This window comes from Falco peregrinus, chromosome Z, assembly GCF_023634155.1.
Source record: "Falco peregrinus isolate bFalPer1 chromosome Z, bFalPer1.pri, whole genome shotgun sequence".
NCBI lineage: Eukaryota > Metazoa > Chordata > Aves > Falconiformes > Falconidae > Falco > Falco peregrinus.
The window spans coordinates 43108448-43130467 of NC_073739.1; the positions used below are offsets into that span (position 1 = coordinate 43108448).

Consider the following 22020-nt stretch of genomic DNA (forward strand, 5'->3'; position numbering starts at 1 on the left):
TGGTTTTGAACTGAACATAAACTGTTCAGTTTAACTTTTTAGGTTGCAAGCAGTGCTAGAGTGGAGGGAGAACTTACTAGTCAGATTTGGCTTTTTGTAATGCTTTTATTTTGTACAAGATATGATCGGTAAGACTTTCTTATCACAGTAGGTGTGGTCACTGTAGTGGCTTTTTAAAATGCTACCATATTTTGCACTGTGTGATTCATTTGAATTTAGCCTACAAATCAATCCCTTTCTGTAGGCATCTGCTTTGTACGTTGACAAGTATGAAAATAATCAAAAATATCACTGTGTTTGGCAGTGAGGCTGTATATTTCCCTGTTTCTTATGTGAATAGCATTTAGCAAGGATTGTCTAGTTAAAAGGCAGTTAAACTAGTAATCATACATGATCTGTGTTTAACTGTCATTTGTAGAAAAAGTGCTACAAAGTGGTATGTGGTGATAACAAATTCAGAAGGAAAAGAATATGAAAATCAGATAGCAGCTTGAATGATTTGCTGTTAGCATGGGCCCCAATAATACTACAAAGCTATAAACTGTCTTTCTAGATTGCCCAGTTAGGTGGCAGAGATGCAATTTGTCTTTTCTGAAGCCACCTGCTGCTTGCTAGCTCCATCTCCTGTCACAGCCTATTAGCTCCCCAAGAAAATTGGTGGGAAATTGCCTGCAGATTGTAGGAAATTGCATCTCCAGGCCCTGGAAAAAATGTAGGCTAGCACAACAGTGATCCTCCCAGAGCAGCTATTAATACAGCAAAAGCTGACCTTTGGCATGGTGTGAAACGACTTTGCTATTTGCTGAATAAAGACTTATTATGTGTGGTTGAAAGAGGGTACGGATTATGATCCTAGCTGTGCTTGTAGCCAGCCTGGTCCAGGAAGCTTAAGCATTAGAGATAGGTTTTGCTGCCCTCCACTCCTTCCTGTTGGAAGATAGGAGGTGAGATGTTGCAGCCTTATCCAGAAATGTCAGCGTATAGATGGGCAAAAGCCACCATGTAGTTAAGTGATGTTAGTACATATGAAATTGAAAAGTTTAGAGACGAAACTGAAAGATAATTTATGAAGCTAATCTCAAAAAAAAAACCCAAACCAAACCAAAAAAAAAAAAAAAAAAAAAAAAGGAATTGCCTCCGCTTGGTCTAGCTTTGGTTGGAATAGGAGCGACTTTCTGGCTATTCTGTGCTGTATGTATGTTCATAATAAACATTTGGTTTTGGAGCAGTTACAGTGAAATGGAGCTGATTTATACTGTAACTGCTGAGTGTAAAAGTCATGGGACACACATTAGTTCTGATAGATTTTAGCATTAAATTCCTTGCCGCTAGGAAACTCACTTATGTCTTGTTTAAACAAATTCCCATGTGTTCTTTAAGGTGTGATATGCAATGAGTTTCATCTTCTGTCATTTCTACTAGAGCTACCTTTCTAATTTTGTACTTTACCTCACTTTTATAGGGCCTTTCAATAAAAGAGTCAGCTTTTACATGAATCCTGAGAAAGGGGATATGTAGAATTAGTTTGCAACATAAAAAATAAATGCCATCATTTTCTTTGAGCTTGCAGTTGTACTTAGTTGGTTCAAAGCCTCCTGAGGAAGATGTGTGTATGAATCAGAATGACATATTGATCAGAATTGAGCATGGGGAGGGCAGTAGCAGGGAAAAAGTCATTTTGCAATCAAGAGCATTGCTGTTTTCAAACTCAGCTGAGATCTGTTGGTAACTGGCAGCTGCCCAGGGATCTGAGTGAAATCAATATGTTCATTTCCTATTGTATTGGTGTCCAGTGATGTAAATGAGCTCACAAGGCTTACTAACACACAACTGATTAGGGAATACTGGTGGCCTGCCTTATGGAGCTGAGGCAGAGGAGCTGAGCATAGAGCAGCATGACAAAACAGGTACTTTGCATAGTTCGAAGCACAGTTGAAGGGGATCAAGAGCATTTCATGTTACAGGGCTCTCTGGACCTTGTTTTGAGTTCTTACAACCATGCATGCACATGTATGTGGATCTGAAATGCTAATTTGTTGAGGCATTGTCTTTCTAAATTAGTGACAGCACCTTTTATGGAAGTTACACAGTTTAGTGCTGTGTGTATTTTCTTGTAAAACAAATACAGGAGCAGAAGAGCTATGGTGCTTGTATTTACGATAGCTGTTCATCTTCCAAGATATTACATGCTAATTGCATTTTCAAAATAAACCTTGCCATTTAGTAACAAACATGGGGGTTTTGTATAGTGCAATGCCTGTATTGGAATGAGCAAAGTACATTGAGAGGACATACAAAATGTGCCCCATTTAGTGGACACAGAAAATATGTCCTGGTTAATCCCTGAATTTGCTTTCTCTTGTAACAAACAAACAGACGAAATAGAGTGATATAGTGTCTAGAAATTAATTTCTTCTGGATGATGGCATTACGAACACTGTTACCTGCATGCCTACTCTGGCTTTAATGAGGCCAAGCCCATTAATTCCACAGAGACCAAGGAGGTAACAGGTCATGTACAAAAAGCAGAAGCTTTGTGTCATAAATTCAAAGATGCAAGCTTTTGTTTTGTTACGGAAAGAATTCAGACTGGTCTGTGAGGTTTGGAGTGCACCACATGCCGCTCTGGGTAGTTGTATGGTTTAAGAAAGGATTGGTGGGGAAAAACCAGCTCAGACAAACCAGTTCTCAGTCAACACTTAATGACTGGAAAAGAAGTGCAAGCCATAAATAGTACCCTTCATCCTGTAACAGTGTATGAGCTCCAGCAAGAGACAGGACGCTAAGCTGAGCTTGCTTTCTTTTTCTGTAATTAGTTCAAAGAGTTTGTTGTTGGTCTTGAGTTTGGTCAGGCCGTGTTTTTCATATTGCGTAAGTGCATCCAATAACAGATACGAAAAACAAGATCTGTGCTCTTTAATCAGCCTGACTGTTGTTGGTTGGTTGGTTTGTTTGTTTGTTTGTTTTTAATGATGCATTCCTGTAACACTTCTCACTTGCCACACTAGGAAAATGCAGCTTTTTGCCTGTCTTTATTCAAATTCCCATATATCAAATGTCATAAAATGGTTCTAATATAATGTAGTATGCTGTTGAACAGCAAACATTTTGCTGGTGTCATTTTTCCTAGCCCCAGCAACACTTTTAACTATGAATAGTTCACTGTACCCAGAATCGTATTCTTGTCAATTCATTGAAACAAATTACATTTTTTCAAGTTCTCAATCAGGGGTTTCCACTGGGTGTTTATTTTTTATGAAATAGTTGATCTCAGCATTCCTGGGCTCTACCAAAATCTCCTTTCTCCTGCACCATACATTTCTGATGCTCTGAGAGTAAACCTACCTAGTCCCCACTATATGCTCTTAAGAAGCCAACACTATGAGACAAAATCCAGTAGTGCTTGGTCCAGTTAGTGGAAGAGTTTGGGGTTTTTTTTGTGAAATATCCCAAAGCTTTTCTTTTATATTCCAATAAAGATTCAGGTTTCTGCTAATAAAAAGGCACTATACAGGCATATAGCATGACCGCAGCCCTTCTTGAGGCTTTTGGTGCCGGGGGGGGGCGGTGTGAGCAGCTTGAAATAGGGAGTTAGTGGGGGAAGATGAAGAGCAAAAGCTCTCTTTTGACCAGGTTTTTCTCATCAGTGCTCAGCGGTGACATGGAAGAGGTCAGTGAAGTGTGTGGCCTCATGGACAGGGCTAGCAAGTCTTTCAGAGGGCCCAGATATCATGTTCTGATGGGCTCCCCAGTAATGTCAGGAGAGGGGCTGTGGGGTGTGAGCAGCTGTGTGCACGGAAGGTAGTGTATAGTGGGGTGCAGCATGGCCTCCAGCTTTCCCAGTCAGCCCCAGTGCTGCAGGGGAAGGGGATGGGACTTGGATGCTGGGCAAGGAGCTGAGGGAGGGGGACTGGCGGTAGTGGCCTGCTGGGAGAAGGGTCACCGGGGGAAATTTAGGGGAGGCGGCTGTGGACTGTGGGAAACCGAGATAAAAAGATGTGGTATAAATAAATATCTTTTGGATGAGGATGAGCTGATGAATTTATGCATAAATAATGTATAGCCCCTTTGCTAAGTGTTGTGTGGGGCCTGGGCTTATCCAGGATGGTTCAGAGGCAAGTGAAGAAAGACCTGGAAGAAAGGGGTTTGCGGGGTGGCATCGAGTGTTTGGCTTGCTGTGGCTGCTTCCACTTGTGGGGTGTCCACTAAATTAACAGCGAACTTCTCATCTCCCTCGCCTCCCTGCAGCAAGCTGCTCTGCAGCAGATTTGAAGCACCTGCGGGGAAGGAATTGCACACCTTGGCTCCCCTGCCTCTCTCCAGCCAGGGAGAACAACTGCTTTATCTGGGGCTTGTTTACTGGAAAGGAAGGTGACTGTGGATTCGATTGGAAAGGAACATTATTTTCTGCCAGCAGGGAAGACTTTTCCATTTACGGAGGAAATGGAGATGTTAGAAATAGCACACTGGAGCAGCAATGAAGATGTAACACCAGAAAGGTAAGCCAAGACTTTATACTTGATTGAAGAGATCTGGGTGGAATATTACATTTGTGTAATTGAACCAAATACAGCGAAGCCAGGACATGCTGTTGGTTGTTCTGATTTTTTCTTAGTACCCTCCAGAAAGAAGGCAGTGGAAGAGCAAATATCCAAGCAAATGTTTATCTGCATGTTTGATAAGTTCCTAAGAAATGGTCTTATCCAAGCCGGTCGTGGCTAACCACTGTGGTTAAAGTGTAATGTGCTGTTGGCAGAGGCCTCAATCTTCTGGTTTAAGGAAGCTTGCTTGGAATTGTTCTAATGAAAACGGGTTGTCTATAGGTACCATCAGAGGTCCTCCTCTCTATTCCCAGCAAAATGTCTTACTTGTAAGGAATTTACCTTCCTGTTCAGGAACACAATATCTAGAAAAGACTGAAAATCCCCAGTGCGAATATGTTGATGATTAACTCTTGATCGGTCGTGCTGGAGACTTTGGAACCTGGATATAGGGCAGGAAATGGATGAGGTATTTGCCCAGATGAAGCCTCTGCTTTTTGCAGCATGGACAACTACAATGTGACATTAATAGCTCCTGTTTTGGAACTAACACAGGCCAGTGTCACAAAGTGCTGAAGATTGTATTGCACTTACCTCTGAAAACAAAAAAAAATTCCTTTGGCTGAAAATTCTTTGCTCCTATATTTGCAAGCTAGCAAATAATACAGAAAGTTGTAGGTATCGTTCAAAATCACTGTTGCTTTTCTAGGGCTGGTACAATAGAAATCCTTAAAAGTGGGTTTTTTATTTATGTGGGTTCTGTTAATCTCGTATATAGTGACAGAATCTTCTTCCGTCAGGAACAGAATAGTGTTCTGCCATGTTGCTTTGAAATGTTCCATAATATGTGCTGTAGTAGTGTCTTCCCTGCTACACTACTACTTTAAAGTCTGAGGCTTATCATAGCAATTTCCCATGCTTTCATCCAAAGACTGAAAATATGCCTCAAGCAAGACATTTAATCAAAAGTAAAACATTGCCAGTTCTTTGGCTGTCTCTCCAGCTCCTTGGGAGGGGGAGGTGTCTAGCTGCTACGCCACTGTGAAGAAACTCATGTTACAAAAGCAAAATGAAAGAAAACAGAAATTAAACAATACGAACAGCTTCAGCTCTGGGCAATTGTTTGAGTATCCCACAGCAATCAAGTTTCCCTTTCTTGAAGAAGGTTTATTTGATCTTTCACTGATTTATTTTTGGTTGCAGTTTTGAGCTTTTTAAAGGAGGCATTTCCTTTTTGACTGTAATTGGAGATGGGGAGGATTTGAAAGGGCCACCTAACATCTGTAATTCTTCTAGTCTCCGCCCCCCCCCCCCCCCCCCCCGCCTTGATTTTTTATTGTCTTGGGATTGCACATAAGCAAAATACCCATTTCTTTCTTATCCAGTCTGGAAGAACCAGTGTGATGAGCAGTTTGTGCTGCTGGACTCTTCTGCATGAATTGGTAAATCAGGACTGGTATTTTTAGGTGAAAGCATTTAGAAATGGTATTAAATCCCAATCCGCTGGGAGGATACAGTGTCCAGGATGTTGTACTGGATGAAGGAGCTGTTTTGTTTTTTTCTGTTAGTTTTGTAATGAATGTCATGTTGTGCAATCAGTATGTGCTTTATTTCCTGTTGCGGGTGGAGGGAGGTCATCTTGTAACTACCAATTCAGGCATCTAGTGGAAAATCTATTGGGGGGAAAAAAACCACACCAAAACCAACAACCAACTGAAAAAAAGACTTTTCTCTTGGGTAGTAGACCTCCTTGCTCTACCAAAGGGAGAGCATGCACATCCACTATAGGTCTCCTCAATTATACAAGTATGCCAGCCTTTGCTAAAATCTAGTTATTTTTCAGCCACTTCTCTTGTATTTGTCCCATGAAACTACCCCATTTATTTAGTGTAGGCCTCTAGCTTCGTATTTTCTTGTCCTTGCTCCCTAGTCTCTATTCACGACCACTTCAGTAAAACCAAGGAGCAAACATAATCCTTATGTTAATGTTTTTTGTAAAGGCTTCTGATCTCTTGCTAGCTCGTTTTCCCACAAAGGCAGTTCTTGCCAAAGCTACTGATTTAGCTTGGAAAGTCTCAGGCAGTCTGTTATAGGATCACAGAGTAATATTTAGGTCAGAAGGGATATCTGTATGTCTTGTGCAGTATCTGCTCAGACAGCGCCATGTTCAAAGTTAACTTGGGTTGCTTAGGACCAGTTGGGTTCTGCATAACTCCAAGAATGAAGATACTACAGGCTTTTTGGACATGTTTCAGTGCCTAACCATTCTTATTATGACTTTTTTGCAGTTGGAATAAAGGCTACTTCTCCTTCAGGTGTGCAGTCCAGAGAGCTGTGCGCTGTCCTGACAGACAGAAATAGTTTGATGGGGCAGAATGATTTGTGGGCTGTTCTTTCTCCCTGGGACTCTCTGAGAGAAGATAAACTATTTTTCTCCTCTTCATTATTGTACTTGTAGTCCTTGCTCAATTTTTATTATGTATTTCTCATCTGCTGGAGTTGGACAAGTGGTAACGTACACTTATTAATGGTGGCAAGGTGTATCATCTGTCATAGGAGTGGTAGTAGACAAAAAGGATAAAACATAAGGAGAGAACATTAGATGGACATGGAAGAACAGCAGTGAAGGTGGTAACCAGCTGGGTTGAGAGGAGCTGGAAAAGACAACCTTATGTAGGGAAAAAAAGAAATGGTAATTTTAACTCCTCCATGGGCATGACTCAGTCTTGAGTGGGCTGTAAAATCCTGTCATGTTTTTTTCCCCTTTCGTTATAGGAAGAGGGAATTTATACCTTAAAAATACCATTGTTGTTTCCATCCTTGAGAGCTGTTAAAGCTCTTCTCCATATAAATCACTCCCTCCCATGCAGTAGCTGAAATGAATTCTCCTTAACTGCAAGCACAGCACTTGCATGCAGCATTGACTTTATGGAGAAGGACTTATTCTTAGGTGAAGTATTAGCAAGCTGTTATGTGCTCTTACTGTGTCCAAGTTGACCTAAAAGCTCTCTGTATAACCTGAGCAGTCACAGGAACATCGTATACATTGGAACGAGCTTGGCTAGTGATAGTAATACAAAACATGGATTCAAAAGAGTAGCAATCTTTTCATGACCATCTTCCTCTGGGCACACTTATTGGGGAAGACCTGGGAGTACTCTGCTCTGCTGCTGGTGCTGTCTGATACTCACGTATGTCCAGATGCAGAATGAGGGACCAGAGGTGACTGTAAGAGAGCAACTCTCCTACCCCTTATTCAGCTACTTTTAGCTTCAGCTACTGTAAAGCCTGTGTTCTTTTCCAATTAGGCACCGTGTACTCTACTGTGGCATTGCAATACATGGATTATATTTGCTAGTTATCGATTGTAAGACCAAATCCCTGTGAGGCAGAAACACTTTTTCCGGTGTAGTGACCATATATTAAAAACTGCATGTGGATATTGATGGTAAGATAAAATGAGGCCTACCAGATGAAATGCAGTGCATAATGTGGCTTGTAGACACAGCTGAACAAATTACTTCAGAAGCTTCAGGGGTCACTGCAGTGTAAACAGAAAAGAGGAGTGACCTATGCTGTGTTCTCAAGACATAATAAATACATTCTTCATGCTGCTGCTTACCTTCTGCTGAATCAGGTGTTTTAAAACACTGTGAGATTCCTTCTCTGGGCAAAACTTGGAGTCTCAGCTTCCTGTATTTCAAACAGATTTTCTTTTTGTTATCCTTGAAAAGTTGCATTTAAGTGTGTTTGGAGCTTCAAGGTCTTTGTGTAGTACGGTGTAAGGTACTGCTTGTAAAATTCCAGCTTTTGCCAGCCTGCAAATCCATCTGCTAATTCCAGGAAGAAAAATTAGTTGTTTGTAGAGAGATGAGCCTGATCTGGATGCAAGTTGTACAAAATTTTGTTGAGTTTGGTGAAGAGCAAGTACCTTTTGCTGAATGAAGAACTAAGGTACTTCAGTAGCTGTTGAACCTTATTTTCCCCACTCAGCACTTCTTATGTGCTGCCTAGGTACTTTTATTTGTTGGTTTATGTGTTGTTGTTCATTAATTCTGACAAAAAATATAGCTTGTCTATTCCTCTGTTCAGCTGAGTAGGGACAAAAACTGGAACACGCAACTTGAGGAGAGTGGAGAAAGTGTGATGGATTCAAGTAAGCTCTTACGGAGCTCATGAATAACAGAGGTCTTACAGGCAGGTACTTGTTTTGTCTTGTTTTTTTCTTGGTGTAAAGCCCTCATTTTAGACACTAACTGGTCTAGTATACTGACTTGGATATCTGTGTAGATACTACTGACTGAGAATATGTTATGGCATCCAGAAAAGAAAGAGCAATAGTAGTGGCTATCTTAAGCAAAAGAAAATACAAAATGAGCCTTTCTCTGGCTCTCATTTATCATGGTGGTTACCATTTGACTTCCCAAGATTGGAGCAGGTACCAGTGGGCTTTCAAAAGAGCCATGGAGCCTATCACAGGTTACTGTTGTGCCAAATATGATGTTGCTAGACATATACGTGGGACTGAAGGCAGAAAAATACTCAGCAATCTGCTGTATCTTAATCCAGATGGTCAAGTTTATGTTTTCTTTAAAATGCAAACTGTCTCCAGTGAATTCATTAGAACCATATTGTAGCTTTCTTTTCCCATATAATTTCAGCAGCTAGGTTAAAAAGTCTGGGACTGCCAAACTAATCTCAATTGCTTGATTATTTTCTTTCTGAAGGATTTAAACTGTTCAACAATTCTTTCTCCTCTTCTCTCATCCTCCTCCTTTCTTTCCCTCATTTTTTTTTAATTAGACCAGTGTACAACCCTGTGAATCATTGACTTAGGGTATCTAGATATAGCTGATACTTTTTGTTCGTCTGGGATTAATCCAGATGTTTGAATAACAGGGAGCTGTAGTTGGAATGTATTCAGCCAGCGTATCTGCCTTGTTGTTGTCATGGATAGGTCACTTACTGAGTAAGAAACATTGGTTCTAAATGTGCTGGATGTCTTTGTCTACCCATGTTTCCAGACTGTTTCTTCCTGTACCTTTTTGTTGTTTTGAATTATTTTTTTTAATTTGTTATGAGGATTTTTTGAAAGTACCTAAAATTTGGGACAGGTGTTCTTATTTAAGTTGTTTAAGCAAAGTAGGCTAAAGCTGAAGCAATTCTGAAGAACCTAAATAAAATGTTTTTATACAAATTAATTCTGATAGAATTAGATCCCTGAAGTAACTCTCATACAGACTACTGGTGATATAAAAAAACCCTCCATCTGAGTAAAAACCCAAGAAAACACAAACCCGTCAGCACTTTGCATCCAAATGTCTCATGGAAGAGCACTAGGTGTTATTTATTGATCTTTCCTGGTAGCATCTTTACTGTGAAACAGGGAAATCAAATTTTTAATGAAACGGAACAAGCATATGTTGGGACAATAATAGGATACTCTCTGGCTCATCTGTAGGACAGCGTCTATTTTTAAACTTGGGAAAGAATGAGGTAGAAAAGATACTTCTGAGTGTCACTAATTTGTAGGTTTTCTTTTTTTTTTCTTTTTTTTTTCTTGTCAATTTAAAACCAAAACTAGCTTTCATCCCTCCTAGAAGATGAAAACAGCTGAACTCTGTCCAGTTACAGTGAGAAGAGCTCCTACAGTGGGTGGTCCTCTAGTCTGTAAATAGTATCATACCCCTTTCTTAATTTCTTTTAAGAACTTATTGTCTAAGCTGCTTGCAGTAAGTAGTATGACTGTTTTCTGGATGTATGGGAGAAGTACTGACGTGAAAGTCAGCTAATGTTGTCTAAAGCAGCATGACAAGAAACTGAAGGGACTAGGTTGTATGTTTTTTTCTTCCTGATCTTTGTTTAGTTACAAGAAAATAATTCTGAGAGGTATATGACAATTTAAATATGGTTTAAATTAATTTGAATTACTTAATTCATTGATAAAACAAGAAATAAATATATATGTTAGAAGTCATAGGATGAAGTTTCTAAATGCTTTCTGAAGTAGATCAGAGTAACAAAGCTGTTCAGTGCTGGAGAGTTGTTTTCTCCCTCTCAAAACAAGTGTAGCAGCTGTGTAACATGTCCTCTTTGAAGATGGCATGTGAGTCCAGTTCAGACTGGCTATTGGCCACCATCTGCTATTTTTTTCCTAGTGAATACCCTCGAATATATCAGGTGCAAAGTTATGGTACCCCAATGTGCATGAAAACAGTCATGCAGCAGAGCATCATCTCAAGACTGTTCGCAGCCCAGTAATGGGCCAAAGTCTGATCTATTTCTGTTGCTGAATTGCATTGTATTGTGGTAGAAACACAGCTGGAAAGTATAACATGGTAGTAGTACCCAGGACCACATGAACCATCTGCCTTGTGCAGTGTACCGCAACAGCAAGTCAAACAGCAAAGGAGGAACAGGTTATGAATGGGGTAGGAATACTGCAGTAATATCAAATGTATTAGAAAAGTTAATATGCTTAGGTTTGTTATCATATGTACTAGTTGATTATTAAGCAAAACCACCTCTGTTTTCTAAATCCTTCAGCTTCTCCAGTGAATTTGAACTTAAATATGCAGCGGCTAGTATTTGCACAGGAGACAGTGAGATGCAATCAAGCATAGTAATTTTGAACAGTGTTTGCTGTATCTGGTACAATGGGCTTGCTCTTTTTCCGAGGTGCTGCTTTCAGCATTACAGTAGTGTCCAGCAGGGATCAGCACTGCGTTAGCCTCCACTTGTTGAAACAAGCAAAAAGACATCTATGCTAAAGACCATAGGATCTGCTTTAGAGAGAGTAAAATAAACTGGGGAAAAGCTGGAGGCGGTGGCCTAGGTTAAGCATATTTTAGCACTTTAAGTGCTTCTTTCTGGGGAAAAAAAAGAAATATTTGAAAGAGCAACTTCCCTGTAACACAAAGGAAATAGGCCCTGATGCATGCAAGATGCTATTTGTGAGGTAGCAAAACACTCAAGGGAACATGCCAGTGTTGGTCCAAGAGAGTGTTGCAGGACAGGGGGTTGTGTAGTGATACCCATGTGCAGCCTGCATCTAACAAATCTTGCCTTGTGTGAGAAAGGGAGCAAGAGTTAGAAGTTAGAACCAAGATGCTTGGAAAATTGTTACTCATTCCAAAATTTTTACAAGTGCATTTCAGTTGTCATGGGATGGAAGGCTCTGAGATGCTGAGTAATTTATCTCTGCCAGGAGATCTAGGAGCACAAGATAGGCACCTGGTAGAGGTTTCTGGAATCATTACAGTAAGGCACATTCCCAGAAGCATGTGGGATTCGAACTGTGGAAACCCAGTAGAAAGATGTTTTTCGTAAGCTTGTAAAAACATGCATATATTGAAACTTGTAGAAATGTTTCCATTGACTTCAGTGAACCTGGAATTTTACCAGATTTTCTATGCCATGTTTCTAAAAGCCAGATCTGCCTGACAAAAACATCTGTATCTACTGTCTTTTTAAAGTCTCATCAGCAGTCTCTTGCAGACCTGCCTGAAACATTTGGAATTGCATTTCAGAAGTTTATAAAAAGACATGAGAAACTTTCTTATTTTGTTGGATTTTTTTTGTTTGTCAGAAAAGGAAATGCTTCATAATGATGAATTACCTGAGATGGTTTAAACAGTTGGAACTCTTGACAGCTTGCCCACCATAACTTTCAGTAGCCCTTTTTGCTGGGGGTGCCAGTTATTTCAGGTGTCATGGGAAACACAAGTCATAAAACACGCTCGGCTCCCACTGGGTGCTACTTCTAATCTCAACAAATCATGCTTTAACCAAAATCTTGTTGGACTCAACTTCCAGAAAGTAGCATCTCTTCTGGTGAGGGATTTTTCTGGCAAAAACCCAAGAGTCTTCCTCTAGGAAAGCTCCTGCTTTTAGAAGGAGTGTCACTAAGGAGAAGCCGAGTAAGGAGGAGGTTTACTATAAGCCAGGGGATGGCCCCAGGCAGCATGAATGCTTTTCCCCGCTTAATGGTCTTCAGTTTTCTCTCTCGCTCAATAGCCTGCAACTCTTTTGTGAAACAACAGTATAACGAAGACCATGACTGCATAGCTAGGACTTTTAACTTACAACTGTACCCCATACAACTTCATCTTTCTGCCTTTTTTCTATTCTGCTAAGAAAAAAACCTGAATAGCCAGAATTGGTGCTCCTTGAGTGCCAGTTCACTTGCCTAGCAATTTTATTCAGAAAACAGATGGTTCAGTATGTGAAAGAGGGCTGGTAGGGACCTCTGTGTGAGGTCCTTGGCAGGCTAATCTCATTCCAAAGATCTAGGTGGCTGGAATTCTCTCCCCCTCCCCTTTAATACAAATCCTTAAGTGTTAAGTCAGGCAGAAAATGAGTCTAGTCTACATTTATCTTACTGAATGGCAGTCAACTCCCGCCTAATCTTTCAACATATATTTGTTCAATGGATCAACAGATTGTTTAAGCAGCATGACGGACGGGTTTAGAAATGTGTCTGCTTATGTTTGGTTTGTACTGAACCATTGACCATTTTGTTTGTGAATCCATCATAAATTACATCTCCAGGTTACTCAATACAAGTAAGGAGGGGAAATACTTGTTCTCACTGTGTTGAAAGGCTTCTTACACAGCTGTCAGCCTCCACAAGGGAAGCTGAATCGCATCACTACTACTTTAGCTTTGTTTTTCAAAAGCTGGATGGATATGTCTGTGCTTTAACAAGTCTTGCTAATTGTAACTGTACTTATTGAAGATAACATAAGGCAAAATGCAAGACAGTTATTGTCAAATAATATGTAATAATTTGGAAACAAGGATGTGAGATTGTAATTGTGTATGTTATTTTAGCTGCATTTGACAAAACAGAGGCTAAGTAACACCAGAAATATATGCAACATTTTTAATAATGGAAATACATCCCAAAATTGTTATGAGTGCAAAAATGACCTGATGGGTTGTGTTTAATGACATCTGAAAGCAAGCCAGGAAGGTGGCACTCTCAGCATCAACAGGGCTGTGGATTGTGTGATTCAATTAACTCTTAATCTGAAAATTGTTTTTAACATGGTTGTTATGTGAGTGCTGCTGCCTCATGTGGGGGATGAAGGAACTGGAGGAAGTTCCAAGGCCTGCAAATTCTGCAAACAGGGAGAGCTTGCCTGTAAGCAGGTGAGGAGCAAGAGATGTGAAGGTGACCTGAGTACTGCCAAACACCCCTTCCCAGAGGCTAGAAAGGCCAGAAAACTGAAACTCAGTGTCCACCACTTTTGGCTATTGCATTTGCTTTGAGCTGCTTTTCTACCCAGGGAGCATAGGCATGTGGCACAAAGCTTCCTTCTCCATACAAATCCCTTAAACAAAGTTGAGGGTGGGCTTAAAAGAAGGAAAAAGATGCATATAAGGGCCACCCTTTCTGTTTTCACCCATCCTCATTTCCAGAATTTTCATTTCCTTTGAAGATAATTCTAAACAAGAAAGAGGCTCACCTTGTCCTAGCTACTACATACCTGAAGGCAGTGAGACTCAGGTGCGACTCCCTGCAGCCTACCTCAAGCATTGTTAAAACGTGTTTGAGCTGGAACTAAATGGTGCTGGAAAAGGCAATGAGGAGAGAGCTGGAGAAGAAGAAAGGATGCTCAGCAAAGGACTAGGTTTCTTTATGCAGTCAGAAGGAAGAAGCTGAAGGAGAGTGATTAGAGTTGGCTAACTTGCTGGTTTAGATGGTTACATTCTCAAGGAAAGTTTTTTGATTCATTTTTTTTTTCTGGGATTTGTTAGCCTTTTTGTAGTCTCTTGTGCGCTAAGACTTTTTGAGATTGGTAGGAAATGATTGAATTTTTTGTTGTTTGAAAGCTTAAGCTTCAGTGGGAAGTGTGTGCTGAACTTTATTTTTTAAAGAAAGCCCAGGGAAAAAGCCATTATGGCAAACAAGTGTACATAATTAGGTTGGAATTTTCTCTTTTACTTTTAACTTTTGGGTGGAGAGTAAATTTGTCGTTTCTCTATGAAAAAAATGCTTCCAACTTTTAGTTCAGCTAATAAATTTTTTTTCTTCCTAACAATTTCTAATACGGTTTTAAGAAACTGGTAAGAAAAAAGATGAGAAGGAAGAAAGTGGCCTTGAGAGTATGTAGAAAACACTAGTAACAAAGTTGAGCAATTTCTATAGATCTGAATTTGGAGCATAGAAAGGCAAATGGAGTTTGTAACTCAGAGAGTAGCATAAATATTATCCTGTGAGCCTGGAACCACTTTTTCTTAACCCTTATCCTCTAAGAAAAAAATCCCAACATCTATTCATTGTAGTAATCCCTGGAGGATTATTTTAGTATTCTAGTAATTTTACTTACTGTATTTCTTTTATATGGGTCATGATGCTGACTGAAATTTCCTTTCCCCCCTCCTCTATCTTAAGATGATATAGACAGCTTTATGAATTGCTTCTAGAATATAGTGTTTTCCAAGTATTAGCTCAGGGAATAAGATGTCCTTGAACTCTCATATTTCTGGTTGTTTTTTCCATTATTTTTTTTTTAAAGTTAAAAGTGGGATGGTTTGAGCACCATCTTATGTGCCATTAAAGACTCTGAATATCAGATTCTTACTTTTATCTTTTGTTTATTTTTGGCTTTTCATCTAGACAATATGGAGAGTTCCTTTCTTAGCCCAAAATGGTAGCATTATTGTCAGTTTCTCAAGGTTTTTAAAAGAATAAATTACATTAGGTAAATCAAAAGAAAAGCCCTTCACCCAGAAGGAAATGCATAAACTTACCAATGCATGGATACAAATACTGATAGATAACTTCTCTACTTTGACAGCTAGTGCTTGATATGAAATACTGGAATATTCTGGCTGTGAATTTTAAGTGTGATGTACTGAATGATTCCACTTACCCCATGCACTTGTATGTATATACAGTAAATATCAAGGGGAGGACAGAGTTACTTGGACACTGAAATTCATAATCTGTGAAGCTGGCAAATTGAAAATTGTAGTACAAGAAATATATTAACCTGCTTGTTTTCAAAGTAATTCCTTTAAAGTGCATATCACCTCCACATGGATATCTAATTATATTAATATATAATTTTATATATATATAATGATTTTTATTTGTTGTTGAAATGATTAATTGCAGAAATTTTGTTAAAATAGCTGTTGGCCCGCTACCAATAAAAAGGGTTTTGCTGATTGTAACTAAAGCTAACTGAAAATTTGATTTTTTTTTTTCAAGAAGCATGTTGTCATCTCCACAGCAAATCTGTTTTTATTGTTGAAAATGTAATTATTTTTATTCTCAGATGCTGCAGTCTTCTGGGTCCTCAGGTTCCTCTTCTCCCTAATGCTCACAAGTCCTGACTGGGCTTCAGTGGGGGGAGCAGGGAGGAGAACACAACCAGTGTGAGGTACAAGTGATGCAAAACAGGAGAACTTGGACTAAATGGGAAGACTTATCTACACAGGAGAATATGAGCATGAAATCGTGAAGCTAGAAGCCCCATATAATATCATTATGAAGTATATTTTTTAAACTTATATTGTCCTTTAAAAATTTGTCTTCTCCTTGCACCTTTCTTCTTAATATATTGAGTAGTTTTGAGGAGGAAACAAAAGTTCTGTTTTGAACTCTGCCATTTCCATGAAAGTCCAACAGTTCAAAAATAGAGTGTTTTTTACTCTATTTTGAATGCTGTACCTTGGTTATGCAAATCAGGATTTGAATTCTCACTCCAGCTACTTTTAAACCATGTTATATGGCTGAAGCAGCATGAATCAGCTCTTCAAAGTATGCAAAAAGACTTAGAAATAGGCAACAGAAGGTCTATGTTGTGTCACACCAATTCCTTCTCCAACCTTAGCAAATTTTTAGATGTTGCTGAAACAGAAGAGGTGGTACTGAGGCACGCACAGATGTGGTCCTCTCTGAGATGCCTTTTGAGTATTTTTCAAACATGTCAGATGTATAGGGGTTCAAAGTTGCTTAAGCATGGTCCTTTATATGCATGCTATGCATTTGCTTCCTACTATAAGTAGCCATGAATTTCAGTTCTGGATATCCAGTTTGGCTTCAGAGATTTCTCTTTCTTGAAATTTGTAGCTGGAATTTTGTTTGTTCAAGCCACAGCTTTCTCACAAGAATGTTTTGTAATAAACGTTTAAAAAAGGGGTTGACTTTGAGAACTAGGGTCCTGCTATTTTTGCCATCTTGACTCTAAACTGGCATAAACTACCTTTGTTGTATTCTATCAAAAGGCTGTTTAAACTTACTGGGTTTTTTCTTTTTTTCTTTTTTCTTTTTCTCTTGCTTAACCTGTCTTTTGTCAATGCTGGAGGTTGCATGATTAGTAAAAAAAGGTTCAATATCTTCTATTGAAGGAAGATACGGTACGGCACAGCATACTAGTGTGAGTGGCTGAAAGCCAGTTTGATTGTAATTGTCTGCTAAATAAATATATTGCATTTTAATGTGGTTACTGGTGTTTTCATATGGGAACCCATCTTGGTTAGAGTCTTACTTTGGTTTGCAGGTACAAATTGGGAAGGTTTCTAGTGGCTTCAGCAGTAGTATTGTGTTTCAGTGGAGTTCAAAATATGGCACTGGAGTATGCTAGAATGGAAGAGCACTCCTGGTGAAAACCCAACTGAAAAAACATTCTAGAAGGCCAATCTCTGGAAATTGATTCATGCAGGGACCCTTGTGCCTTGCCTTTTCTCTTTTGCAGCAACAAGACATTGACATCCATAACGTTGCATGGAAACCCGGCTCTTCAGATGCACGGCTGTAAGGTGTTTCTGAAGGCTTGCTGGCGGGCAGGGGTGGAGCACCCATGTTCAGGATGTTACTGACCCCACTTTCAGTGGCCAGAAGGAGCTGTTTTCCTGAGTAGTCTCTGGCAGGCTGTTTCACCACACAGTCTCTCACTCTTTTCTGTCTGCTAAATGGCATGTTGCTTACCATCTTCTGTAGTCTGCTTTGAGATTCACAGCTAAAATGCCACGTAAAAGCTAGGTAGTACTAATCTATGTGGCAGCTTGTTAAAGTGTCATGGTTTCAGTGATGCATTTGTAACCACTCTAACATAAGATAAATGTGACAAGTGCTAATTCCAAACACCCACGTTATTGAAACTGAGAACAGCTTCGCTAAAGTACTTTGAATTTCCTGAGGACATCTGAGGTCTATAGTTAAAGCGTCTCAAGCTGCTTTTACCTGCAAAAATGAAAATGTTACATTAAATATCCAAGACTCAAAAAGATTGTTTTAAAAGGTGTTGGGGGGAAAAATGCACTTGCATGTGTTTGAGACATACAAACACTTCTCATTCTCTGGAGGAAGCGAAGGAAACTGTGGGGTAAGAATATGTTGGTCTCTATGGGAAAAGAAACAAGCTAATACCCAAGCACCAAGACCTGTGTGTTAGCACAGATTAATTTGTGAGTGTCCCTCACTGTGAGATTTTCCTGATGAGTCTGCATCATGGACAAGAAAACTGCCTGTGTGAGAAGGAGCTAGTCAGAGGGAGGAAGGGAAGACTATTCTTCACTTGATGTGTTGCCAAAATGAAGTGAGTGATGCCATTTTCTGTCTTGAATGGGAAGTTCTATACATGACAGTGCTGAAAGGTGGTCCTGCCCCATCTGTGTCCATTGTAAGCAGCGACATTTATTGGGATTTGTAAATTCTGATTTAAAAACAAAAAGAGAGGGGAAACTTTTTCATTTTCAACTGATTTTTACCTATGGGTCTTCTGTGTGAAAGATGGGAAAATACTGAAATGCCTGATGTCAAATTACAAGAAGGTGCAAGATGTCAACCAAGTACTGAAGAATCACTGAGCAAGCAATTACCTTGCTAGTGCTGGTGACTCCAAGAAGTGTAGAGTCTTCCATATGGCTGACAGCATAAGATGTTTGAGACGGTAGTCATATGGTGCAGCTGCAGAACAAGCATGGGACAGTGAGAGAAAAGTAAAAGACAAGAGGTGAGTGGGCAGTCTGCAAACCATGAGGCAGGCTCTCAGTGATGCTGTGAAGGGTTTGCAGATTACAGTATGGTTTGGGCATAACTGCCGGAAAAGAGTGCAGAGAAAACTTTCACACAGGAAAAGAAGCAAGCTTATACTGGGGCTGTGTAAGTCACACCATCTGGGGCATATATGGCTGCAGATACTGTAGAATCTCCTTTTGAACGGGGGAACTCTGCAGAAAGTGGGATTCCTTTCCCATCATAAATCTCATACCTTGCCATTTTTTATCCCCCAACAAGAATAATAGAAAAGGCTTCACTAAAAGAACAGTGATTATGGTGTCTTTTCCATCATTCTTCCTAGGCCATTCTGTCATTAAGTTGTTTTCCAGAAATTGTTGCGCTCTGTCAATATTTAGACATAAAGAAAGATTTCTGGATTCCAGTTTGTAAACAGTTCAAAGTTGTCTACATAGACAGCAACTACAAAGAAGCAGGGAGAGGGATAATAAACCTGTATCCTATTTGCCAAATCAAGGCCAATCACTTAGCCTTGAAATACAGTTTGTTTATCTAAGTTTTTTCCTTTTTTTCTCTTCCTCTTAACCCATGGAAATATCCTAAAAAGAGTAGTGTTTCTTTTAGTAGAAAACAGTATTTTTCCTTTGCTGTGTTCTTCTTCTTCTGAAGAATGTGTTTATCCTGTATTCTTACAGCAATTTTTCCTGACACTCCAGCTAAATCTTTGTTTGGTTTTTGTTCCTTCATGTGATATACGGTTTCCTTATTGAAGTTATAATGAGCTTATCTCTGTGATTCACCAGAGATCAGCCAGGCTAAACCGTCAACATTAAAGTCTACCCAACAGTGACACTGTTCACTGAAACAGTGTTAATAAACATATCATCTTACACAAGCCAAGTGCAATAATAGCTACCTTAAAATGACAGATCCATCACAATAACTTATGTTTTATGGCAAAAGGAATCTACAAATGGTCAGAAGATTGTTTTTCTCTCATGTAGCTATTTTAAAATTAAAAATTGTGCTAACTTTTTAATATGTTTCTGAAGTACTAGTTATATTGAAAGAACATGAAAGGTTAGTCCCTTAAAATACAGGGGGAAATGATTTGTATCAAAAATTGGGAGAAACGCATCTGGAGACAACAGAAGGAAGCAAGGAAGGGAGCATTGAAACTTTTTTGCTTACATTATAGTTAGTTTGAAATTGTGTGGTTAATGTGTAACTCCCTTTCATCTTGTATGGTTTCTAATTGTAAAGTGAACAAGTGAAAGGAAGAGAAGGGTTTTTTTGCCTTGGACATGGTGCAACAGCAGGAATCTTCAAGTTACATCTTGTATATCTGGCACATGATCCTTCTGGCCCACTTTTAATGTGTTTCTCTGTAGAAAATAGCTTCTTCAAGGTTAAGATTCTTTTTGGCAACTAGATGTTTTCTGTGTGCTTAAACTTGCGTTTTTGAGGTGAAAGACACACAGGGAGTTGGCATCTTGTTCTTCTGAACTGGGAGATATCTTGCAGAACAATGTGTACCGTCAAGGGCAGGAATGAGAGGTGGAGGAACTTGAAGCAGTGGCAATACACTCAAAAGCCTCACTCTTCTCAAATTTCTGCTCAGAGCTACTCTTAAAGGCTAGAAGATTATGGAAATTCCCCTAAGAGGATATTTCCAGGGTCATCAAAACCTCTTATTAATATTTCCAATAAATACCTTTAAATTTATTTGTAGTTCTTTGGACATAGCTGCGCATTGTCCAAATGTATTTTTCCTTTGTACACAGACAATTTTCTTTCTGCTTCAGTGTATACAATGTGGTACTTGTTTGTGTAATCCCCTGAGGTTTTGTTGTGTAATTAGTCTGCAGGTTTTTTTTCTTAAGCTTAAAGATAAACTTAATCTGTAATACTTCCCTTCTCTTGTTCTACTATTTGCAAATCTGGGAAATGGTCACTGACGTCAGAGAGAAGCTGTGGAACATGGCCATCCCTGGAAACTCTCCGATATAGCATCAGAGTTGTCAAGGAGACAGGCGATGGATGACTGTATTTTTCAAGTTGTGGGATTTTAGGTTTTATGTCTTCAGCTGTGGACTCTGCTGCTGACTGAGCAAACAGCTTAATCACTCTGTGCCTCTATAAAATGGTTATAATATTTCCTTGTTGCATCAATGTTGTGATGAAAATGAAGCAGTGTTTCTAAGTGGCCATGAGGTCAGGCAGTGAAAGCTAATCCAATTGCATCCTGATTAGCAGACAAAAAGTTATTTAACAGTAGTGTAATGGTAGTCCTTGAATTATTATGCACAGTATGCCCAGCTGTGTGCAGGGAAAGTGATGTAGCTGTAAAGTTGTGGCTCGACATGGTTTGTAAGTGAGCAGGGGAGAGGCTGGAGGGGGAGGGAGGGAAGCACTGGGGCAGCTCCTCGGGCTGCATGGAGAAGAGCGTACTGATGAGTCATGTCTAGGCAAGCATGAAATATGTGCATCTCCCTCCCCAAATCTGGATGTATTTTTATTGTTTTGGGCTTCACAGTGATCTTGATCTCCTTTTGGCACTGGTTGTACCTCTGAGTAATGCCTATCACAGATATATGGTCATAAACACCAAAATTATCTTATGACTAAATCTAGCTACCCCTGGGTCTTCTCATCTCCCCAGACGGCCACTGCTTGCCTGTAAGTCACCTTAGTGCCAGCTGGCAGCTTCCTCATCTTCTCTAGGAAGCGCAATGGACAGCAGCAATGGAGAAGATAGTCTGGGACCAGATGCCATAACTGGGGATATCTGTGACCCCATCAGTGAGGTAGCTCCTGCCTGAAACACCCCTTCTCAAGGTGAGTGTATCGGTTGCATCAGCTTGGTGTGAGCAGCTATGGGAGGCCTTGAGGAGGGGTGTGTCGTGGTTTAACCTCAGCCAGCAAGTAAATACCACACAGCCGCTCACCCGCAGGATGGGGAGGAGAATCAGGGAAACAGGTAAAACTCATGAGTTGAGAGGAGAAGAATTTAATAATTGAAATTAAGTAATATAAAATAATAATATCAACAACAATTGTAATGAAAAGGAGAGTGGAGAGAGGAACAAAACCAAAAGGGGACAAAAAAACCCTCAAGTGATGCACAGTACAGTTGCTCACCACCTGCTGACTGAAGCCCAGCCAGTTCCCCACCAGCAATCGGCAGGCCCCAGCCAACTCCTCACACTTTATGTACTCAAGTGTGACTTCTATGGTATGGAGTATCCCTTTGGCCAGTTAGGGTCAGCTGTCCTGGCTGTGTCCCTTCCCAGTCTCTTGTGCCCCTCCAGCCCTCTCACTGGCTGGGCCTGAGAAACTGAAAAGTCCTTGGCCTATTATAAACACTACTTAGCAGCAACTAAAAACATCAGGTTTTAAGCTGTTTAAAAACATACTAAATCCAAAACACAGCACTGTACCAGCTACTGAGAAGAGCATTAACTCTATCCCAGACGACACCAGGACATCGTGCACCTTTCCCCC

At 39.9% G+C, this 22020-nt stretch overlaps 1 protein-coding gene across 2 annotated transcripts in view; it reads left to right on the forward strand.

Annotated features, from left to right (window-relative positions):
* Positions 1 to 22020, forward strand: part of LOC101918121 (transducin-like enhancer protein 1) — a 160685-nt gene that overhangs the window by 81738 nt on the left and 56927 nt on the right. The window contains exons 20-21 of one of the 2 annotated variants that reach the window (XR_008744952.1): positions 4249 to 4499; positions 15830 to 17704. The gene's annotated coding sequence lies outside the window, so the exon portion shown is untranslated. Of the gene's footprint in view, positions 1 to 4248; positions 4500 to 15829; positions 17705 to 22020 lie in introns of those variants that run through there. The other variant, XR_008744951.1, reaches the window with a different exon arrangement.